This window comes from Triturus cristatus, chromosome 10, assembly GCF_964204655.1.
Source record: "Triturus cristatus chromosome 10, aTriCri1.1, whole genome shotgun sequence".
Classification (NCBI taxonomy): Eukaryota; Metazoa; Chordata; class Amphibia; order Caudata; family Salamandridae; genus Triturus; species Triturus cristatus.
This window is the reverse complement of record NC_140593.1, coordinates 83,679,397-83,702,571: the sequence shown is the minus strand read 5'-3', so window position 1 is coordinate 83,702,571 and position 23,175 is coordinate 83,679,397.

The following is a 23,175-nucleotide window of genomic DNA, read 5'->3' as shown; positions in this document are numbered from 1 at the left end:
CTACTGCGCAATATTAAAGTCGGTGTGCTAGTAGGCCCCAGCAGTGCTGTGGCACTAGGGAAGCAGGCCCCACAGTGCGCCTGCCCGGGAACGAGGTCTCCCTCTGTGGCCCAGCTCACAGTCTAAAAAACAACCTTGGGTATAATCAGGCCTTGCCCAGCTGGCTCAGCATACAATAATGAGGCCGCACACCCCTGGAGTTCAGATCAGTGGTTATTTATCCCCGGTAGGTTCTGATCTGGGATGCCTCCCGTACAACCATTAGGATCGTGGTCTGGTGCCCAGCATCAGAGGGGCTCACCGGAACTCTCCCTCGAGCCCCGATGCCTCCTCTTCTCGCGGATCTGCCTCTGCAAACAGGCAACAGTGCTCACGGGGCTCCAGATATGGCGCAGCCACCCCCTGGAGGCAGCTACAGATCTCCCACCTCCGTCCGCTTCAGGATCGTCCGATAAGGGGGCTCCGCTGCCTCTCAGGACAAAGCACCGCGAATGCAGGAAACCTCACAGCAGCGGCCTGCCAGAAATCACCGCCTCCACAGGCCGCAGCATCACGCAATGCCGCGTTGCGAGGGGCCAGGTTCTGTTTCTAGCAATCGGCTGGGCCGATAAATTTGTTTTTTTCCCCCAGTGGTCAACTTTCAATTAGGCCTGGGCGGTAAATTTCGTTCCGTTTGCGGAATTTGCGATATTTTGAAATCTTTGCGTTCCGCGGAGAGCGCGAAAATGTCAAGTTGTCGCAACCTGCCGTGAAACAGAAGTATTTTTCTTGTTCGCTCTTTAAAAAGGCATTCTCGCGCGCGTGGTCTCGACTTACCGGGTCCCTGCGTTCGCCGAGTTTTCCTATCCGTTCGCGCGTGCCACAAGATGTTGGATTGTTGGTAGCCGGTCGTGAAATCCCCCGAGAGTTTGCAATCCCGAACACGTCATTGCGATCGCGAACAGGAAATAAGCATCGCGAGCAAGATGGCCACGCCCATTAGCGACCACATGGGCAAGTTGGAGATATATTTCCCTGCGAGCACGCAAAAACACATCGCGAACGGGCGGGAAAAGCAATCTCCGCATCTTCGCGAAAGTTTTGCATGCTCTCGGAGATTTTGTGCAATTTCCCGATAATTTGCGAAAGTCAATTTCGCAAATTCCGCCCACCCTTACTTTCAATCCGTTCTCAGCAGGTGGCATGGCTCCTCGAGCGAGTTTCAGGCATCATTAAAGTAAATAATTGCCGGATTGATGTGGTGGATTACGGAGTTCTCTTAGTTCGAGGCCCTCTTTAGGCCAGGCAAGCTCCACCCCCAGACCTTAAAGAGGCATGACCCATGCATGCCATCAACAAATGGGGAGAATGAAGAATGGAGCAATGACGGAGCCTGCCAATGGGAAGCCTACGGGCAGGCTGAAGTCCACAAAGTAGAAACAGCATGTCTCTTTCAAGACAGCGCATGCGTGCCGTCTAGAGCCGAGCCCAAAAAAACGTTACAGGAAAGTGCATTTCATTAATTTTGCCCAACGTAAAATTCATGAATTTCCCAAAAACTTCGAGGTGCACTTACAATATTTCCTGGGCATATGTATGAGCCTGGTCCATTGAGGCACTTTTAAGCCGCCATTGAATAATATCTGGGGTCCACTCCTGTGCAATAGAAGTCCAAACCACTGGAGGCGCTGTTAAACCTCTGGTAATATTTGAAGTAAAATCCTAGTATAGTCAACAATGGATTCTCTGTGGTTCGGCTTAAGACATCTGTAAGGGAAAGTGGACGTTAAGAGAAGGGGGGCCAAGAGGAGCCCCTTTCGGAACCCAGCCCACATACAATCACGGGCATTAAATCAGTAAGAAACAATACCCTATATTGTAACCTTAGGAGGAATCCCATCCCAGAATGACATAAAAAGTGAGAGCAATCCGCACTCTCTACGTTGCCTGTCTTAGCAGGCCTGATGCGCGTGGCCCTTGCGGGTGGCGTCTCCACCTCAAGTGGTGATTCTGACCACTGCAGCGGGTTCCATAGGAGTTTGTTTACTGAACATCCCTCGCAACAGGATGTCGTGCGCCCTTACTTCGACTACTTTGGGTGCTTCCATAGGTTTAAAGGTCATAGGGCAGAGATGGAAGGAGGTGGGGGAAGGTCTTGAGAGGTCTCTCCAGACCTAGCGGGTAGTCAATAGCGAGTAGTACTGTCTGGAGTAGTTGGGTAGACAACAGGACCTGTTCCTACAGCCTTCCTACCACACACTGACATGCGTCCAAATCCTGGAGCAGGCCCAGTTTTAAGGGAGGCGGGAGCCTGGAGTTTCATACGATTATGGTTGGTAACCAATGAATCAAACCCCCTTGGTGACTCCTCGCTCTGGCTCCATAAAACCCCTTCATTTTAGGAAAGACCAAGTGCCAAAAGACACAAGGTAGATGAAGCACACACATGTTCTTTCTCGACAAACAATTTATATCCATAGATTTAAAAGAACTTCCCTTGAACAAAAACACATGTCCGCTGGGTCCTATTGCTGTAATAAATAAAGTCCCGACTCAAAAAATACTAGCCTTTCCATCCACTTCCCTTGGAGAACAAATGCGGGGAACTGGGGCCCCCTAATAGTGTTTGCAAAAATAAAAGCCATTAAAAAGGCAAATACCGTTGAGTTTACGGCATCGAGAAATTATTTTAATGAAAGGATTTAATGTCTACCTTATGGTTGGAGAGCATGTTTGCTGTCCATCCTTTGGGACTTTGTTCTTATTTTAACTCTCACCTTGTTGCTTTTCTTGGCAGAAGGCTTTTCAGAAACACTACATCTGCCTGTTTGACACATTGCACCTCTGTGGGGAATACTCTGAATGGGGCAGTATGCAACTGCCTTTGAAGAACACAGTGACAAAACCAATAGGTCTAGGTTTAATGCATGCAGCTTTAGCACATTCGCGCGAGACATACAGGAGGGAGCCAACTGGAGTGGACAGAGAGCTATTGTTGAACTGCAGGCCCCCATGCAGTTCAATGTAAGCATTCAAGTGCAGGCGGAAGGAGACAGTCAGATAGCCAATAGCGTTCGGTAAGGGATGAATACTCTTCTGGGCTGAGCCAACAAGTGATTGACAAAGTCTCACGTCAAATGCTGAAAGAGGCTGGTCAAAGAAAGTCTATGGTTCAAGAGGACGTACCCAAAGCCCACTATATGTCTATTATTCTCAGTAGGTCTGTTAGACACTTGTGCCGTTAAAACCCAGACCCACAGAAGCTCCTGGTAATATCAATTGTATTGTATTATATTGTAATATTTATATAGCGCTTACTACCCATATGTAGGGCGCTAAAGAGCTTACCAACATGGGTAGCATGCTACACCACGTAGGGTGCGTGTTTCAATCAATCAATCAATTTGTATTTGTATAGCACGGCTTATCAACCCGAGGGTATCCAGACACTGTGCTGTGTGTAGCAGCCAAACAGCCAGGTCTTGTGTCCCTTTCTGAAGTGGGTCAGCGAGGGTGCGGGGTGAAGGGGAGGGTGTTCCAGGCTTTGGTGGCGAGATGGGAGGAGAGTTCTCCGGAGCAACAGTAGCGGATTCATGGTATCTGTGCCAGGGCGAGGTGTGTGAAGCAGAGATTCCTGGGAGGTTGGTGGAAGTGCCGATGATGGTTCATGTAAGCTGGTCCTTGGTCATGGAAGGCTTTGTAGGTGTGGGTCAGAAGTTTGAGATGGCATCTCTTCTGGATGGGGAGCCAGTGGAGATCCTTCAGATGCTGGGTGGCGTGGGTCCTCTTGGGCAGATTGAGGCTCAGTCTGGCAGCTGCATTCTGCATCACCTGGTGTCTTTGCATGAGTTCAGTGGTGGTGCCCACATAGGGTGTCTTGCCCTAGTCCAGTTGACTGGTGACAAGGGTCTGGGTCACAGTCTTTTTGGTGCTGATGAGGAGCCACATGAACACTTTGCAGAGCATGCAGAGGGTATGGAAGCAGGCTAAGGAGACAACTTGGACCTGACGTTGCATAGAGAGTTCGCTGTCCAGGATGATGCCGAGTTTGAGGGTGTGTTCTTTTGGCGTGGGAGTGAGTCCGAGCTCTACCGGCCACCATGAGTCATTCCAGAAGGTGGTGTGTCTGCGAAAGATCAAAACTTCACTTTTGTCTGTGTTGAGCTTCAGGCAGTTGTCTATCATCGAGGCTGAGACATTCTTTATACAGTAGTGGAAGTTTGTCTTCGTTGAGGTGGGGTCTGCTGACAGTGAGAGGCCAAGCTGGGTATCGACGGCATAGGAGATGATGTTGATGTTGTGTGATCTGATGATGTCTGCGAGTGGTGCCATATCGATACCTGTGTATATTAATTGGTGGGAAAAATCCCAGAATTTGCTCCATTATATAGATGTTGGTGCTTGTAATTGGGGGATATGTATTGCACACAGCAGAGATAGATTTAATCAGGTGCGATAAATATCACAGCAATTACTAGGCCACTCGTAATAAGGGCTTAAGTCTTCGGGAAGATATTGGCATCTTTGATGTGAAGTTTTGGGGATACCAGATCAAGTAATATTTCAGGAGGTTATTGTTGCTAAGGCCGGACTTGCTGTACCGGGCATTTTCCTGGGAGGCTGGAAGGGTGGGGGGGTCGCTTTTGTTTCTGGGGGGTGGTTTTGTAGCAGTGCAGCCATTTTAAAAACACAGCAGATTTCCGTGTATATCCAACAGTTTTCAGGCGACAATAAAAGTGCCAAGATAACTCTGGTGAATAATGTACCTGCTGCAGAAAGATAAGAGTTTTGTCTAGTGGCAGTTTTGACTCATCTAAGGTAGTGTGGAGGGTTAATATGCCTGCTGCACAGAGTGTGAACGATGCAGATCACAGAATAGTATTTTATATGCATAGCTCAGTGGGTTACTGCTTTTGTCACAGAGGTCCTTTTGTTACTGTGCAGTTCATAAGTTACCCTTGTGATCTAGGTTAGAAATTTATGTTTATTTCCCAGTCTTTCATTATCCTAATTTTGCTAGAAAGGGTTTGTTTGGGTAGTGATATACTCTTATTAGTAAACTCAGCTCTAACCACTGTGTTACGATCTGAATCCTGAGTTTCTGCTTCCCCAGACTAAGCACTCTTAAAAAATGCCTAGCGGTATGGGTGACGTGAATCCTACACCTTGTAGTCCCATTTGTCTTATGTCACATTTTCCATGCACTGATTTACACATGTATGATTAATTGTCTGTGTGTGTGTGTGATGTAAAGTGCTCTGACACCCTAGGTGTGACACGCGCTGTAAAACAAATGAAATGCATGTGAGAGAGGGGTTATGGAGAGATGAGAGGCACTGTTGGATGGTGATAGTGAGGGAATCATTGAAGAGCCCCAATATAGATTGCCGTATCCTGGTGCGCTATAAGGTCATCATCATTTACTATGCTTTAAAATGAATACAAATGAATTTATAAAGAAAAATGTGTTGTAGAATGCACCATTGTTCCCATATTTTCTCGGTGGGAGAACCCCCTCAAACCACCTTGCACTGGTCAGCCTCGCTTGCAGCCTCGCTTGCTATGCACTGTACGGGGACTGGTCTGACAACATTTGTGAGAGCTGCTTGGGTTGCCAGTCCGGCCCTGGATGTGGCCTGGCGATTAGTGATGTTGTACCATTCCAAACCCTTCCTTCATTTCCACCAATCTAAAATCAAAACTCTGATGCATGACTACTACAGTAACCAGTTACTGCATGTGTTCCTGCTCATGCTAACTCTACTCACAGGAAGTACCCATCTTCAAGACACGCTTTTGCTGTCAAAACAGAGATTTTGCAAACAGCTAGCACAGCCGAAGGAGTTTACGTAACTGCTACTTGTGAAAGTATCTACCAGCCCTCATGAGCTCACCTGGGCACCTGCATGTATTCCTGGTGAGAACTTACCATGTAATTGATCCTCAGAACAGTCTGCGGTGCAGCATTAATTTGCACTTTGAGTTTGCTTGTGGAGTTTGTCTCCATTTGCCCGTATAAAGGGGGGTGGGCACTTGTGGTACACCCACTGACTCAGAAACTAGTCATGTTTTACACTTAACACTTTACGGACTTAACCCAAACCATGGGATGGAGTTTTCTTCTTTACCATGATTTCATGACACATGTTTCTCTCACCTGGTTGTATCACACACACTCTTTCTTGCTTCACTCTCGATGACTTTCTGCACATGTTTCGTCCTGGTATATTTCAGTCAGCTTTACTCACAGCTGCTTGAAATGCTCATAATATCACTGGAATGCTAGTCACGTGGCTTTTTGTAAGCATAATTTCTTCCTGCTATACGTGACATTTGGGTTCTTAGTTTCAGCACACACCATTTATTCCTAGTACATGTGAACCTCAACTGTTTATAGCACCAACCATCTGTTCCTCATATGTGTAAATCTCACCTGTTTGCAGTACCCATAGTTTGTTCTTGGTTTTTGTAACTTTCAGCTGCTTGCAGCACACACCCTTTCTTCTGATATATAGAGGACTCTCGACTGTTTGCAGCACACACCCTTTCCTCTGATATATACAGGACTGTCGACTGTTTGCAGCACACACCCTTTCCTCTGATATATACAGGACTGTCGACTGTTTGCAGCACAACCCTTTCCTTTGATATATACAGGACTCTCGACTGCTTGCAGCACACAACCTTTCTTCTGATATATAGAGGACTCTCGACTGTTTGCAGCACACACCCTTTCCTCTGATATATACAGGACTGTCGACTGCTTGCCACCCACACCCTTTCCTCTGATATATACAGGACTCTCGACAGCTTGCCGCCCACACCCTTCCCTCTGATATATAGAGGACTCTCGACTGCTTGCCACCCACACCCCTTACTCTGGATATATGCTGGACTCTTGACTGCTTGCTGCACACACCCCTTCCTCTGATATATGCAGGACTCTCGACTGCTTGCCGCCCACACCCCTTACTCTGGATATATGCTGGACTCTTGACTGCTTGCTGCACACACCCCTTCCTCTGATATATGCAGGACTCTCGACTGCTTGCCGTACACACCCTTTCCTCTGATATATGCAGGACTATCGACTGCTTGCAGCACACACCCTTTCTTCTGATATATAGAGGACTGTCGGCTGTTTGCAGCACACACCCTTTCTTCTGATATATAGAGGACTGTCGACTGCTTGCAGCACACACCTTTTCTTCTGATATATAGAGGACTGTCAACTGTTTTCAGCACACACCCTTTCCTTTGATATATACAGGACTCTCGACTGCTTGCAGCACACAACCTTTCTTCTGATATATAGAGGACTGTCAACTGCTTGCCGCACACACCCTTTCTTCTGATATATAGAGGACTGTCGACTGTTTTCAGCACACTCCGCTTCTTCTGATATTTAGAGGACTCTTGACTGTTTGCAGCACACAACGTTTCCTCTGATATATACACGACACTTGTCTGCTTGCAGCATACACCCTTTCCTCTGGTAAATACGGGACTATCAGCTGTTTGCAGCACACACCGTTTCCTCTGACATATATGGACTCTCTGCTGTTTTCAGCATACACCATTTTCACTGGTATATACGGGACTCCCGGCTGCTTGCACCACACAGCCTTTCCTCTGATATATACCGGACTCTCTGCTGTTTGCAGTACACGCCCTTTCCTCTGTTCTGTAAGGGACTGTCGACTGCTTGCAGCACACATCTTTTCTTATGATGTATGCAGAAATATTGGCTGTTTGCAGCACACACCCTTTCCTCTGATATATACGGGACTATCGGCTGTTTGCAGCACACACCGTTTCCTCTGATATATATGGACTCTCTGCTGTTTTCAGCACACACCCTTTCCTCTTATATGTACAGGACTCTCTGCTGTTTTCAGCATGTTTTCAGCTTACACCCTTTCCTATGGTATATACGGAACTCCCGGCTGCGTGCAGCACACACCCTTTCCTCTGATATATGCAGGAATATCGGCTGCTTGCAGCACACACCCTTTATTCTGATATATAGAGGACTGTCGACCGTTTGCTGCACACTCCCCTTCTTCTGATATTTAGAGGACTCTCGACTGTTTGCAGCACACAACGTTTCCTCTGATATATACACGACTCTTGTCTGCTTGCAGCATACACCCTTTCCTCTGGTATATACGGGACTATCAGCTGTTTGCAGCACACACCGTTTCCTCTGACATATATGAACTCTCTGCTGTTTTCAGCATACACAATTTTCACTGGTATATACGGGACTCCCGGCTGCTTGCACCACACAGCCTTTCCTCTGATATATATTTATTATTTATTTATTTAAACTTATAACGCGCATCAGCTACCCGCAGTGGGTTTCCCGGCGCAAGGGATAGACTCAAGAAGAAAACAAACCTCTCAGACAGCACCATGAATCAACTAAGTCGGCATGAAGATCATTGGAAAAATAAAGTTTTCAGTTTTTTTCTAAAAATAAGAAAATTGGTTTCTGTTTTCAAAGTGGTGGGTAACACATTCCAATATTTGGGACCTAGATGGGAAAAGGTCCGTCCCCCCATCCTTACAAGCTTAAATCGAGGGACAACAAAGTCGCAATTGACAGAGGATCTAAGTGTGCGACTAGGCTTGTAGGGTTGGACCAGACTTTGCAAGTATTTTGGGGCCGAGCCCTGCTTGATTTTAAAAAGATAGCATATGAGTTTGAAATTAATGCGGCTGGGGATCCTAAGCCAATGTAGATCGCGCAGAGCCTGTGTGGCCGATGATCTCCTCAGGATATTACAGAGAAGTCGGGCTGCCGAGTTCTGAACAACCTGGAGTTTGTTTACGGTGGCCACATCGGCGCCAAGATAGAGGACATTTCCGTAGTCCAGGCGAAATGTTACTAACGCCTGGACAACGGTTCTCCTGGTGGCGAGAGGCAGCATCCAAAGAATTTTCTGGAGCCATCGCAGGATGGCAAAACATATGGCGGCCACCTTTGTGGCCTGCTGTCTCATGGAGAGTTTGTCGTCTATAAAAAAACCGAGGTTGCGGACTACAGAAGATGGCTGAGGAAGGGGTCCAATCTCACTAGGCCAATGTTGAGGGCCCCATAGATCTTTATGCTTCCCTAAGATAAGAATTTCGGTTTTGTCACCGTTTAGTTTGAGGAGATGCCTTTGCATCCACTCAGCTATACGTGACAATCCAATTTTCAGAGCCGATATATCGTTGCTCTCGCTGCTAGAAAGGGAGAAAACAATTTTGGTGTCATCGGCGTATGAAAAAATAGTCAGCCCAGCGTCCTCCGCAATGGAGGCCAGGGGTCTCACATAGATGTTAAACAACAAAGGGCTGAGTATGGACCCCTGAGGAACACCATATGCCGATGGACAAGTAGAAGATGTGGCTTTCGCGGAAAAGACTTGGAAAGTGCGCTCACTTAAAAAGGGGGCAAACCAGGCCAAAGCCGGACCGTCCACTCCCAGGGATCGAAGAGAGTTCAAAAGAATGGAATGGGACACGGTATCGAACGCCGCGCTCAAATCCAAAAGGATGAGCGCAGATGTTTCCCCGCGGTCGATACCGTGTCTTAAACTCTCCGTCACCCCGAGAAGGGCGGTCTCTGTGGAGTAGTGAGCACGAAAGCCAGACTGGGATGGGTGTAAAAATCCCGAAGATTCCACTAGATGGTATAGTTGAGTGTTAACGTGCCTTTCCAGCACTTTGGAAAGTACAGGCAGCAAGGATATCAGTCTGAAATTGGCGAGATTGGACACATCGGCTCCAGCTTTTTTTAGGAGAGGAACGACCATTGCGTACTTCCAGTCCTGTAGCACATGGGACTCAAGAAATGAGGCATTTAGGAGTCTCATAAGAACCCGTCGAGATTCAAGATCCAGCAATTTAAGGATTTTGGCAGGTACAGGATCACGAGGTGAGCCAGATCTTATACTGCTTAAGCAGGTGAAGAACGAGGTGTCGTCAAACAATTGCCAGTGCGTTACCTTCACCGTAGGAGGAGGCTGTTCGGTCCCTGCGACCTGTCCCGAATGAAGTTCCTTTGCGTTCAAGGGAGTGCTCATAGAGTCGTATATGCGCTCAACCTTGGCAATGAAAAATTTCGCAATAGAGTTACACTGGGCCTCCTCTAAAACTGGTGGTGTCGGGATAGTGTCCGCTCCTGTCAATTTTTTGACGACGGAGAAAAGAGTGCGAGGACAGTTCTGAGCTTGTGTTACTGTATCCACAGTATAGGCAGCTCTCGGGATTTTACATTTTGAGTGGTATTCCTTTAGAGCCTCTTTATAAACAGTCTTCCGTGAGACTGAGTAAGAGTACCTCCATTTCCGTTCAAGGGCCTTGCATTTGAAACGCAAGGCCTTCAGGTCGGTGGAAAACCATGGTGCCGGAAGGCGATGTGACCTGAAATGTTTCGAAGAGAGCGGGAGAAGGGTAGTTACAGCGTTAGTAAGCCAGTGGGAAACAGCGGTGTTCAACTCCGCGACTGAAGCCTCGCATTCCTCAGGACGGGTATTCAAGAGGTGCTGGTTCAACTTATTAATATCAAGTTTACCCCAACGATAAGTTGGTGCACCCTTGTCGAGGCCACTATTTTCCTGGTTCTTGGTATAGAGTAAGGAGAAGTGGACTGCGAAATGATCGGACCACTCCAAAGGGCGATATACCGGACTCTCTGCTGTTTGCAGTACACACCCTTTCCTCTGTTCTGTAAGGGACTATCGACTGCTTGCAGCACACGTCTTTTCTTATGATGTATGCAGAAATATTGGCAGTTTGCAGCACACACCCTTTCCTCTGATATATACAGGACTATCGGCTGTTTGCAGCACACACCGTTTCCTCTGATATATATGGACTCTCTGCTGTTTTCAGCACACACCCTTTCCTCTTATATGTACAGGACTCTCTGCTGTTTTCAGCATACACCCGTTCCTATGGTATATACGGAATTCCCGGCTGCGTGCAGCACACACCCTTTCCTCTGATATATACCGGACTGTCGACTGCTTGCAGCACACACCCTTTCTTCTGATATATGCAGCAATATCGGCTGTTTGCAGCACACACCCTTTCCTCTGATATATACGGGACTATCAGCTGTTTGCAGCACACATTGTTTCCTCTGACATAGATGGACTCTCTGCTGTTTTCAGCATACACCCTTTTCTCTGGTATATACGGGACTCCCAGCTGCTTGCAGCACACACCCTTTCCTCTGATATACACCGGACTCTCTGCTGTCTATAGTACACACCCTTTCCTCTGTTCTATACAAGACTCTTGGCTGTTTTCAGTACACACGCTTTCCTCGGATATGTACTGGACTCTCTGCTGTTTGCAGTGCACATCCTTTCCTCTGTTATATACGGGACACTCAGCTGTTTGCAGCATGTGCTCTTTCTTCTGATGTCGTGTAGTTCCTATATTACCTATACAGGATCTGCACGTTCTGGATAATATAAACTGTTTGGTGGCAGACTGGCCCTGAGCACCCCCACCGAAAATGTTAGCCTGTTTGCATTAGCTAGCTCAAAATGCCACTAGAATCTCCTCTTATCGGGGATAGAATAGTTTCGGGCAACCTTAGAACATGACAACCCTGATCCCTAAGAATCGTGGAAACAATGTATTACTTTTTGTTGTTCAGTCAATTGTGCTCACTTATTTGGTCGCAGAGAGTTACACAGAAGAAACAGTTGGGTGTGTTACAACACTAAGGATTTATTGCACAGTTGTTCTTCTAGTGTAAAATAGATGTGCTGCAACAAGCGTTAGACAGTAGCAGATATATAAGATTACCAATACAGTGAATATAAAACGATAGTACAGTTCTACCATCTTGCAATGATCATGAATACATACATGAAAATAAAATGCATGATAAAAGGAAAGCGCGTACTCCTACGATGCCTATCTAGATGTATCTAAGTGTACCTAGCATGTGAGTAGATGTGAAGCCAAGAATCGCTCTAGGTTTTAGTCAAACCCCATTCTCTGACGTGAGACATTGTGGGATCCCGTCCTGGTCTTGAGTTGGAAACCCCACGAGAGATGTGTTAGACCACGGTCAGCTGGAACGTCTGCATGCAGGAGCCTTAGCGTCTCGGGTCAGTGTGTCAGCCTGGAAGTATCGGTTCCCTCTAGCTCACACTAGTAAGATGTGCTGTATTTATACAGAAAGTATCTAGGGCTCCTTTGTTTCTTGTATTAGCCATTGTTGGATTTGAGGATGACGTATGGGATGAACCTTGTACGTAGATATTATGCAGGTGGTGTAGCCCCTGCCTGGTTTCCAAGAACCTTTATGAATATTCATTCATACTGTGTGAGTCTATTGATGAAGTTATAGGACGCTATTGTTCAGGGAGAAACCCTCCTTCTGCGCCCAGGACAGAACTAGGTAAAGGTTCAATCCTAAAAGGCTTGTTACTGTGTAGTGTCGGGGAGGTAATGTAGGTGAAGGTGTATGATATTACTCGGGCCTATATTAGGGTACCTATATGAAACATAACACCCACTCCTCTTCCGAATAGTCAACAATAATAAAATGCTAGCGGACTACTTTCTTTACTAAGTAGCAGCGCATAAAACTATCAGTGAGCCTCGTAAAAACATTCTAACACATTAAAATCATTTTAAAATAGTCTAAGAGGGGGGAATTATTTTTTCTGAAAATTAGTTTTGGGGAATTGTTACTTAAGCCAAAGTTCTAGATGAGTTTGTTTATATAAGTCAAACCACTACAAGCGTCAGAAGGCCATGCTTTTCTAGCAAATGTGTCAATTTTAGGAAATGCTCCAAATCTAGTTGAGTTTTGAAAAATCTGAATTCTTACCCAGCACATGGTGAGCCAATTATAGATTGAGTGTCCTGGCTGGGAGATGCAACATCGTCGTTGCTCGCTGCTGCAGAGGACGGTCCTTGTAACACCTCGCAGAGTACGTCAATGAAGCACAGATGATATTCAGAACTGCCAATAGCTGGTGTAGAGGTAGCTGGTGCGGTCGTTGAAACCTGAGTGCTGGTGGAAGAGCTGATGCTCAACCCAGTTGTAGCAAAAGGCACTTGCGGGTTCGCGAGGAATGCAGCCATCAATATAGGAATACGCTGGAGACATTGCCGAGCATGGCACCTCACGGGTTCCAGCCTGGTATTCAAGTCCCTAGGCGTGTCCGATGCAAGTGTCAGCCAAAGATCCAAAACGCATTCTTCTCCGCAAAACAGACATCGAAGAACAGGTAAGATGCAGTCCATCCAGACAGGTCTAAATGATAGGAACCAAGAGCCGCTTAGCTCCCGTAGGCGAGGTGTGCCCAGATGTTGTACCATGAGCTCACGGTATTTCCGCTTTAGGAGCGCTTTTGCCATCTGTTTGGTGATTGGGCCGTCCGTTGCGTAGCAGAAAAATGACAATCAGGATTCCTGGATCAGCGGAAGACCTCCAAAAATGCCTCCCAATATGGAGTGTATAAAATTTGGAATAACTCTGAGGATAGTCTGAAAGGTGCTTAGAAATCTTGACCCTATGGTCTTAAATAGGTGTACAATACCACTTGTATCAGACATATTAACGATACGACCCACCATTTCTGCGGAATGAAATGGGCAGTTTGTACGTATATGTGCATTTATCTCAGTCGAGGTCCTTGCGATTTGAAGATCAAAGGTCTCTCGGGCGGAGGTTAAAGGTACGGTTTGCTGTAAAAGCATGGCTTTCAATCTGCTCATAGTATCAAACTGTATAAAGGAAACATTCAACGAAGGCCATAACGGCGCCTCCCTGACTGTATTCATTGGGGGAAACAATATTTGCATACAGCAAGTAACCCTGGCATTCACAGTGACCAGTTAGGCAATGCCCGGAAGCATCCCACAGCAACCTTGATCGTTCAGCATCAAGTAACTCCCATTCGAGAGTAGCCTGAGTACCGGAGTAATCACGGCTGCTGGAGTCCCTTTCATGTGGCAGAACAAGTTTGCTACTGAACCATTACATGCTCGGTGCAGTGAAATGTCCTGGCACATGAGAGAACAGCTTAAAGCGTTCTTGTAGCTTGTGCCACTTAGAAACACTTCTCGCTCCCCACTCCGGCATCCAAATCTGTATAGTAATTCCCAGGATTCCTTAATGTATTCCTTACACATTTTTTCATATTTGCCTGCCTGCCTTTGCTCAAGGCAATTTTGAAACAGAAAAGTAGTGACCGGTAGAGTTATGTGGCTGTGGATTAGCCATTCAGTTGATGGTGATTCCGCAACCATAAATGGTAATCTATCCAGTTTTTCAATATGCAACATTGTATAGTTTGCTCCCCTTTGTGCCGTTTCTTCCTGTTTATGTGTTAGTTTATATTCAGAAAACAGAGACGTACTGTTGATAAAACACAAAGGCACATAGCCTTCATGCAACGATTGCAGCGTCAAACTTAACAACATAATAGAACGTAACTGAGATTGCCTGTGTTGTAATATAGCCGAATCATGTTCCAGTATGTCTATCGCTGAAGATACAATGTTGCCTAAGGAATATATCCTGGAGGTCAAACTTGTTAACCCATTGTCAACTACCGCTAATGCCTTCTCTAAGTTAATACGGTCTATTTCCCGTATTCTCTCTGCGGCCTTTTGTTGGTATATTTTCCAAATTTCACTATACGTAACATAAATGCCAGCATATATGAAACGTTACTGACGGTGTTTCCTGGGTACTAGTAAAAAATCCCTAAGATCCATGTCTTGTGTGGGTAAGGATAAGTGTTGTTTCACTTCTGTAAGTGTTGAGATTTCTAGCCAATCAAGGCACAACTTCCCAACACTATGGGATGTCACTATCCCTGGGTGTTCTCTTTGTACATAGCGTGCGTCTGGCCTATGGATATTGAACCCTTTGTTGATACCCAAGAATCGTTTCTGACATCTGTTTCTGTCTAAAGACCAAACTACCCATACTTTCTAATTAGGGTCTGATCTATTGTACTGTAAAATGTCATCTACTGTTGCCCCTTCCTGTGAAGTCGAATTTTGCCACCTCTCCATCTGTGATGGTGTTGGAAACAGAGGTGTGTTAAGGTCCTTGTTCTTGGCTAGTCCAAAACACGATGTCTGTTGCACAGTGTCATTTAGAAATATCATCTGCTGTGGAATGAGGCATGCTCTAAATAGTGCTTCTTTTCCCTGGACTTGCAAATCCCTAGAACCCCAGACTGATTTTAAGTCTAATGTGTCCTTCCATAAGTCAAAACCCTGTTTAGACAGTTGGGCGATACAGGAAGCAGAATAAATCTCTTTGGTGTTTGCCAACATAATTTTCAGTGCCGATGTCAGTGTAACTTTATGATAAAAATGACGTTTGGTCAGAAGTGTTAAATCCTAAAAAATATGAAACTTTCTGTGCAAATGTTTGTGAACTGCTTTTTGGTGGTGTAGGACAATGTTCCCACTGATGGTACTCAAAAACAATTCTAGGTGTTATAGATTTGTGCAAGAAATGATGACCATAATGTTGGTAACAGTACAAAGTGTCATAGTCTGAAGTACCCTCTAGCATTTCAGTGTTCGGAAATGAGGCAGTTTTCTCTAAATCAGACAACATGTTATTAACTGTTTCAGAGTCCAAATCATCAAAAAGTGTACTGGAGGCAATGATATCACTTAATGAAATTTTAAATACATGATACATTTTTAAAAGTTCAGTCGGACCGAATATGTCGAAATCAATCTTGTCCCAAACTATACCTTCCGGTATAGGAACTGCTGTGATGTTCACTGATGACAAGTATCTTTGTTCACGATGTGACAACTGATGTGGCTTCAGAATCAAATTAACTTTTTGGGCTGTAGAGCTTTGTTGAAGCATGCTAAAAGTTATAACAAAGCCTAGCCAGAAAAGAAAGAACAGTATCCCAGTAATTACCCAGAGTTCTACCCAAGGCGATACCAGGTAAGTCTTTTTGAGAAAGTGTAGAAAGTTCTTGACTTGTTGCTTGTGTATTTGTTGGGCTGGCATCGTTTTTGGTTCACTTGGATCCAAAGAAAACATATCAAAGTTCATGAAGTAGCCAGAAGCAGTTCGATCAATTGTTGGAATTGCATCAGGATTTGTTGAAATCATATTTTGCTCTCATCGAGGCATGTTGACGTAGACGTCTGTATTTGGTCTAATTGCAACATGGTTGTTATTTTGAGTTTGATTTTGAAGTTGAACTTCGGGTTCAAGAGGAACGAGTTCCATAGCATTATTGCATAGTCCTTCATTCCGTACAGGAGGCTCTTCGAACATGATGAGTCTTTCTGTTTGAACTTCTTGGGTTGTAGCTAGAGGAGGGCGTCTGCTACTTTGGAGTCCACGAGGCCTACTGCTTTGTATCGGCCACATAGTGTGGTTTGATTAAGTCGATTGAGACAAATCTTTTCTCCTTTTTCCCGGCAAGAGGCAGAAAAAGTACAGTTCTTGTTCCTTGAATTGCTAGGACTGGTACGGGCTTTCTATATGATGGTCCAAATTCTTTTTTATCCGCTATTTTCTCTCTGAACAGATCCCTGACTTTTGGGATCCAGACACGTCTTGCCGTAACTGCTTTGACTTCCCCAGTGGCGGTCTGTTTCATGTGGACGTTACTTTGATGTTTGCTGGATTCATTTAAATCCTGTAAAACAGCCAAACGATCATGGACACTCTCAGCACCACCGAACACATGCACTTCCAGATCCACACAGACCCCAAGACCACCCTAAGAGGCACCCTCGTCTACAGACCACCCGGACCCCGACCGAAATTCTGCGACGCCATCGCCGACTTCATCAGCACGCACGCACTGACCTTCACCGATTACATCCTCCTCGGAGACCTGAACTTCCATCTAGAGAACAACAACGACAGCAACTCCTCCACCCTGATAGACAACCTCGCCAACCTCGGACTGGAACAGCTCGTCACAACACCGACCCACATCGCCGGACACATGCTCGATGCCCTCTTCTACTCAAGCCCCCACGTCTCCTTCAGCCATGTCTCCGAACCCACCTGGACCGACCACCACTGCATCCACTTCACCTTCCGGAAACCCGTCGCACATCACCGCACCCTACAAATCCCCCGTCGCTGCTGGGGCAAAATCACCGAAGTGCAACTACAGACAAACCTCGTACTCAACCCACTGACCAACCCCGACGATGGTGCGCGCACCCTCATATGATGGATGGACGACTGCGCCAACACCTTAGCCCCGCTGAAAAAACAAACCCTCAAAGACACCAGCAAGAGAGCCAACTGGTTCACCCCGGAACTCCTAGCATCAAAGCGCATCTGCCGGAAGTTGGAGAACATATGGCACAGCGAGAAGTCACCGGGCAGCCGTGCAGCCCACAAAGATGCCATCCGCAACCACCACCACCACATCAGGACCACCAAGAGGACCACGTTCAAAGACCGCCTTGACAACAACGCACACAACAGCGAGGAGCTCTTCAACATCGTGAAGGAACACTCCAACCCCAGCTCCAACGCCAATGACATCCCGCCGTCGCAAGCCCTGTGCGACTCCCTCGCCACCTTCTTCCACCGCAAGATCGCCGACATCCACGACAGCTTCAACCCCCGGATGACCCTAACAGGCCTCAACATGCCGGACCCACCACACCCCACCGACCACAACCTCCTGACAACCTGGTCCAACATGAGCACCGAGGACACAATCAAGACCATGGGCACAATCCACTCCGGCTTGCCGTCTGACCCGTTGCCACACCACATCTTCAACAAAGCCGGCAGCTCCATCGCACCCCACCTGCGCAACATCATCAACCTCTCCTTTGAGACCGCGACCTTCCCTGAGAGCTGGAAACATGCCGAGATCAACGCCCTACTGAAGAAACCCAAGGCGGACCCGAGCGAACTCAAAAACTTCTGGCCCATCTCCCTGCTTCCGTTCCCAGCTAAGGTCATCGAGAAGATAGTCAACATCCAGCTCACCCGCTACCTCGAAGACAACAGCATACTGGACCCCTCCCAGTCAGGATTCCGCAGCAACCACAGCACCGAGATCGCCTCATCGCCGCCACAGACGACATCAGGACCCTACTGGACAACGGCGAGATGGCGGCCCTCATCCTTCTGGACCTCTCTGCCTCCTTCGACACCATCTGCCGCCGCACACTACGCACACGACTCCACGAAGCAGGGATCCGAGACAAGGCCCTGGACTGGACCTCCTCGTTCCTCTCCGGCAGAGCCCAGAGAGTCTGCCTCCCCCCATTCCGATCCGAAGCCTCCGAGATCATCTGCGGCGTCCCGCAGGGATGCTCCATCAGCCCGACACTGTTCAAGGTCTACATGGTGCCCCTCGCACGCATCGCCCGACATCACGACCTCAACATAATCTCCTACGCCGACGACACGCAACTGATCCTCTCCCTCACCAAGGACCCCCTCACTGTCAAATCCAACCTCCACCAGGGAATGAAGGCCGTCACCGAATGGATGGAGGATAGCCGCCTTAAGCTGAACACAGAGAAGACAGAAATCCTCACACTCGGGCCCAACCCTTCAGCATGGGACGACTCCTGGTGGACCGCATCGCTGGGGACACCCCCCGCACCCACCAACCACGCACGCAACCTGGGAGTCATCCTCAACTCGAAACTCACCATGACCAAACAAGTCAACGCTGTCTCCTCCACCTGTTTCAACACCTTCCGTATGCTCCGCAAGATCTACAGATAGATCCCGACAGACACAAGGAAAACGTCACCCAGGCCCTAGTCAGCAGCAGACTCGACTACTGAAACGCCCTCTATGCCGGAGCCCCGACCAAGCTCATCAACAGACTGCAAAAAATCCAGAATGCCTATGCATGCCTGATCCTCGACGTCCCGCACCGCGACCACATCACCCCCCACCTGATGAACCTGCACTGGCACCCTGTCGACAAAAGAATCTCCTTCAAGCTCCTGATCCACACACACAAGGCACTCCACAAGACCGGCCCAGCCTACCTCAACAGTCGACTCTCCTTCTACGTACCCAACAGGAAACTCCGCTCCACAGACCTCTCCCTGGCTACCATCTCACGCATCTGTAAAACCACAGGCAGATGCTTCTCCCACTGTGCCGCCAAGACCTGGATCACCCTCCCCCTCATCCTATGACAAACTGAAGACCTTCTAACCTTCAGGAGACAACTCAAGACATGGCTGTTCAACCAGTAGCAACAGCTCCCCCCCTCTCCCCACCCTCAGCGCCTTGGAACCCTTGTGGGTATGTAGTGCGCTCTACAAATTATTTGATTGATTGAATGAAATGGTTTCTCATACACCCCTATGCCTTCACAATCAAGATCAGGTACCCACATTCTCGTCCCAAATAGGACCTCGTAAGGAGTGACACCCCCTAGAGAACTTCTTGGTTGCTTGTTGAGGGCTCTCTCTACCCCATATAAGTGATTGACCCAACTACTGCTCTTGCCTAATACCCTAGCTGTTAAAGATTGCTTTAAGTCCCGGTTTTTCCTCTCCACACTTGAATTTCCCTCAGGATGGTACGGAGAGGAGTACCGCAATGCTACGCCATACTTTCCATGGCCTCTTTGTAAGCCCAAGAGCTAAACACCGGGCCACGGTCTGAATGTAACGTGCCAACTGCATATGTCCCTATAAAGACTCGCAAATATTTGATAACACTTCGAGCGTCAGCCGAGTGCTGAGGCCAAACCCATCGGAATCTTGAGCATGAATCCACTGCCACCAAGATATACTTGTAAGCCCCATCAGATTGTAAGGGGCCGCAGTGGTCCAGATACACACAAGCGAGAGGATTGTCTGATTTTAATAATGTTGTCTGTGCCAGGTGTGTTATGGTGGAGCCTTTCATCTGCTGGCAGATGTCACATTTCAAGACATAGTCCTTAGTTTGTTTTGTTAGACCTGGCCACCAATAGCGCTATTTCAATAATGAAATAGTCGCGGTAACACCTGTATGCGCAGAGCCCAATCCCTTGTGTGCTGCAACAATCATACCTTGTCTACAATCCATATTTGGTACTACTCTATCCCCCACTCCAGGAATCTAAGCATATGGAATGTTGTTTGCATCTAACTTGTAGGAGTACTTGAGTGGAAAATTTCTTTAGTACTGCTGAGCTGCCTTTTCGCGAAGCAATGACAGCAACCATACTATCACCGTCTATCCTTGTTTTTGAATGAGTGATTGCAGCTACGGAAGCTGTGCATACAGCCCCCTTCGCGGCTTCATCAGCCAATGAATTCCCTTCAACGTGAATGCCATCACGTTGATGACTCAGTGGAGAGGTGTGGTGCAGCGGCCAGGGCAGCTGACTTCAGAGCACAGGGTTCACGGTTCGATCCCTGGCTCCGCCAGCAACTCAGCTCAGCACCATGTGACTCTGGGCAATAGCTCACTTAATTTCCACGATGGCCCCCAGCGCCTTGAGACCCGTAAGGGTGAGTAGTTTGCACTTTCCAAATACGGATTTACAGTTTATATGAATCACGTGAGCCCTTGGTAGTTTGTTTTTCAACTCAACTCCCTGTTCCCATAACATTTTATGATTAATTGTGCCACCTTTTGCTTCTTTGAACCCGTTTTGTACCCAATTATGTAAATATTCATTGTACGATTGCACACAGTAAAAGGAATCACACACTATCAGTGTGTGGAATTCATGATCCGTATTCACCAGTGCCAGCATTAATGCTTTTAACTCTGCCAACTGAGTTGTGCAGTCTCCAAAAGATTGCGTCTTGGTGCAACTTGGATGGAACTTCCCATCCCGGAAGCGACCTTTAACGATAGCACATGCTGCGCTGTATTGTTGCATACTCCCTATGGCCGGTTGAGCAGATCCGTCACTGTCAATTATGTATTCATACTGATCTAGAGGCAAGATTTCATTTGGTAGAGGGTTTTCTTGTTCGTATTGCAGAAATGCTTGTATTTTTAGACTTGGATCAAATCTGTATTCAACATCCGGTACAGTAGGAGAATTAGCCCATTGTATCCATCTTGGATGTAAGGCTTTTGCATTTGGAGTGCTAGCCTTTGTAACAGCTTCTAAAGCTGGTACCGGGGTTACAACAATAATGCTTTTCCTCTGAGCCAGTGCTCTTTCTCTTGCTATAGCAGTCTGAACTGCCGTCAGGATTTTCTCTGTTGTAGTAAAACGCATTTCTGTGTTTGTGTACAGGTGTGATTTTTAAGCGATTGGTACTGTTTCGCCTTCATTGAAGGTTAAGTATGTGTACCCGCATTGACCCGCTATTACACGGAATACTAAGTTACGTACATTTACCCGTGTCTGTACGTGTTTTGAAGCTATCATGTCTTCTTGTAGTCAACGTAGGATGTTGTGTGCTCCTGTGTCCATTGTCTAACTGAAAAGTCAGGTTTTATTAAGAAGTAGAAAGGTGTTACTCTTTCTGCGTAATCCAAAATGTATGTTCTGCCGAAATTTAGGAATCCCAGTATTGAGTGTAGATTTTTTAATGATTTTGGAGTTTGAAGCAGCGCACACTTTTCTAAAAAGTTAGCTGCCAGACTTTTTCCTTCACTTGAAAGCTCATATCCTAGAAACAGGACATTGAGGTGGGCGATTTTTGATTATTTAAAATTAAATTTGTAGCCCTCAGAGGCAAATCCCATAATTATGGTGTTCACCCTGGTCAAGTGCCTTTCTAAGTCATCGTCCATCAGATAAATCTCATCCACATAGGACAAAGCTTCCTCATCAAAATTTTGGAGCAACTCATTTTCTCTTGCTGAAAATTCCCCTGGGCAGTTCTTATACCCCTGGAGGAGACGACAAAATTGTCGCTGGGACCCTAACGCTGAGAATGCCGTCAAATACCTGCTTTCAGGCGCTATATTTTGGCAGAAAAATCCATTTGAGATATCAAGTGTTGTTTTGTATGTTTTCTGCACAATGTTATACATTAATACGGCACTGTGTAAATTTTGGAGAGCGAATGTCTTTGTGCATGTGTTTAAATGTCTGTAATCTAAAACTAGACGATATGAGTTGTCTAGTTTTGATTATGGGAAACAAAGCATTGTTCATTGGTGAGGTGCATGTTTCAATGACCCCCTTGATATTCAAGTTGATCTAAGATCTCGCTGACCTGTTTTTTAGCTTCTTGCTTTATTGGATATTGCCTCCGTGCATTTGATGAAACTTTTAACGGGATCACGTGGTGGGTTGAATTCTCATCCCATTGGGCATGATTTTTGTATAATGCTGGAGCTAGGGCAACTGCCCACTCCCGTGCATATGTGTGTTTAATATGTATGGGGACGAGGCTGGAGAAGGATGGAAAAATTATATTTTCTTCCCTAGTGCACTCCATAACGAATGCTGGCGGACAATCTTGTTCAGCTACTAGGATGTCATAACCAGATGACAGGTTCCCCCAAAAGAGACCTTTAACTTTCCTGGGCTTGTCCACCTCCATTTGGAGTGTTATTTCATGTAACTTATGTGGGATGCTCCCCTCGTATCTGGTGTTTCCACCGTGATGTAATCATTCAAGTCCGCTGTCACCAGAAATTCCATCAAGTTCTAGTGAGCTATTGTTACTTCTGCCACACTGTCTAGCATCGTCTGAGTCCATTCCCTGTTCAGAAGTTGTGTCCTCAGAATTCTGGGCATGTCTGATCTTTATGCCTGCAACTTTCTTCTTTTTAAACTGAGGTTTTGATTTTGGCTTTTCTTCTTTTTTGGATGTATAGTCTTGAGCGTGCTGCTTGTCTCTGGACTTAGTACGCTCTTTTTTATGTTCTGACAGTCCTTCTCTCTCTGAGTTTTCTGTCAAGCCATGAAAGGAACAAGAGGAACGTGTATCAGTATCCTGATACCTGTCAGGTTTCCTAATGTTATTCCAATTCCTAAGGTTGTATCTCTTTTCAGAGTGCTTCTGTGGAGGAGATCTACCTCAGGATTGAGATCTGTTTTCTTTAAAGATGTGTTGTTTTTTATTATCCCATTTTTTTTTAGAAGAAGCAGGCATCTGCTTAGAAGTGTCCTTTTCAGGACTACCCATCAGTCGTGGTTTTAAAGCTTTCCCACCAAAACTGTCTCTGCCTAATTCTGTGTACGCAGTTTCTATAATTTTGGGCAGTTCGTGTTGTTGATCTAATGGACTGAACTCCCTTAGGCGTTGGCGGATTGCCCCTGA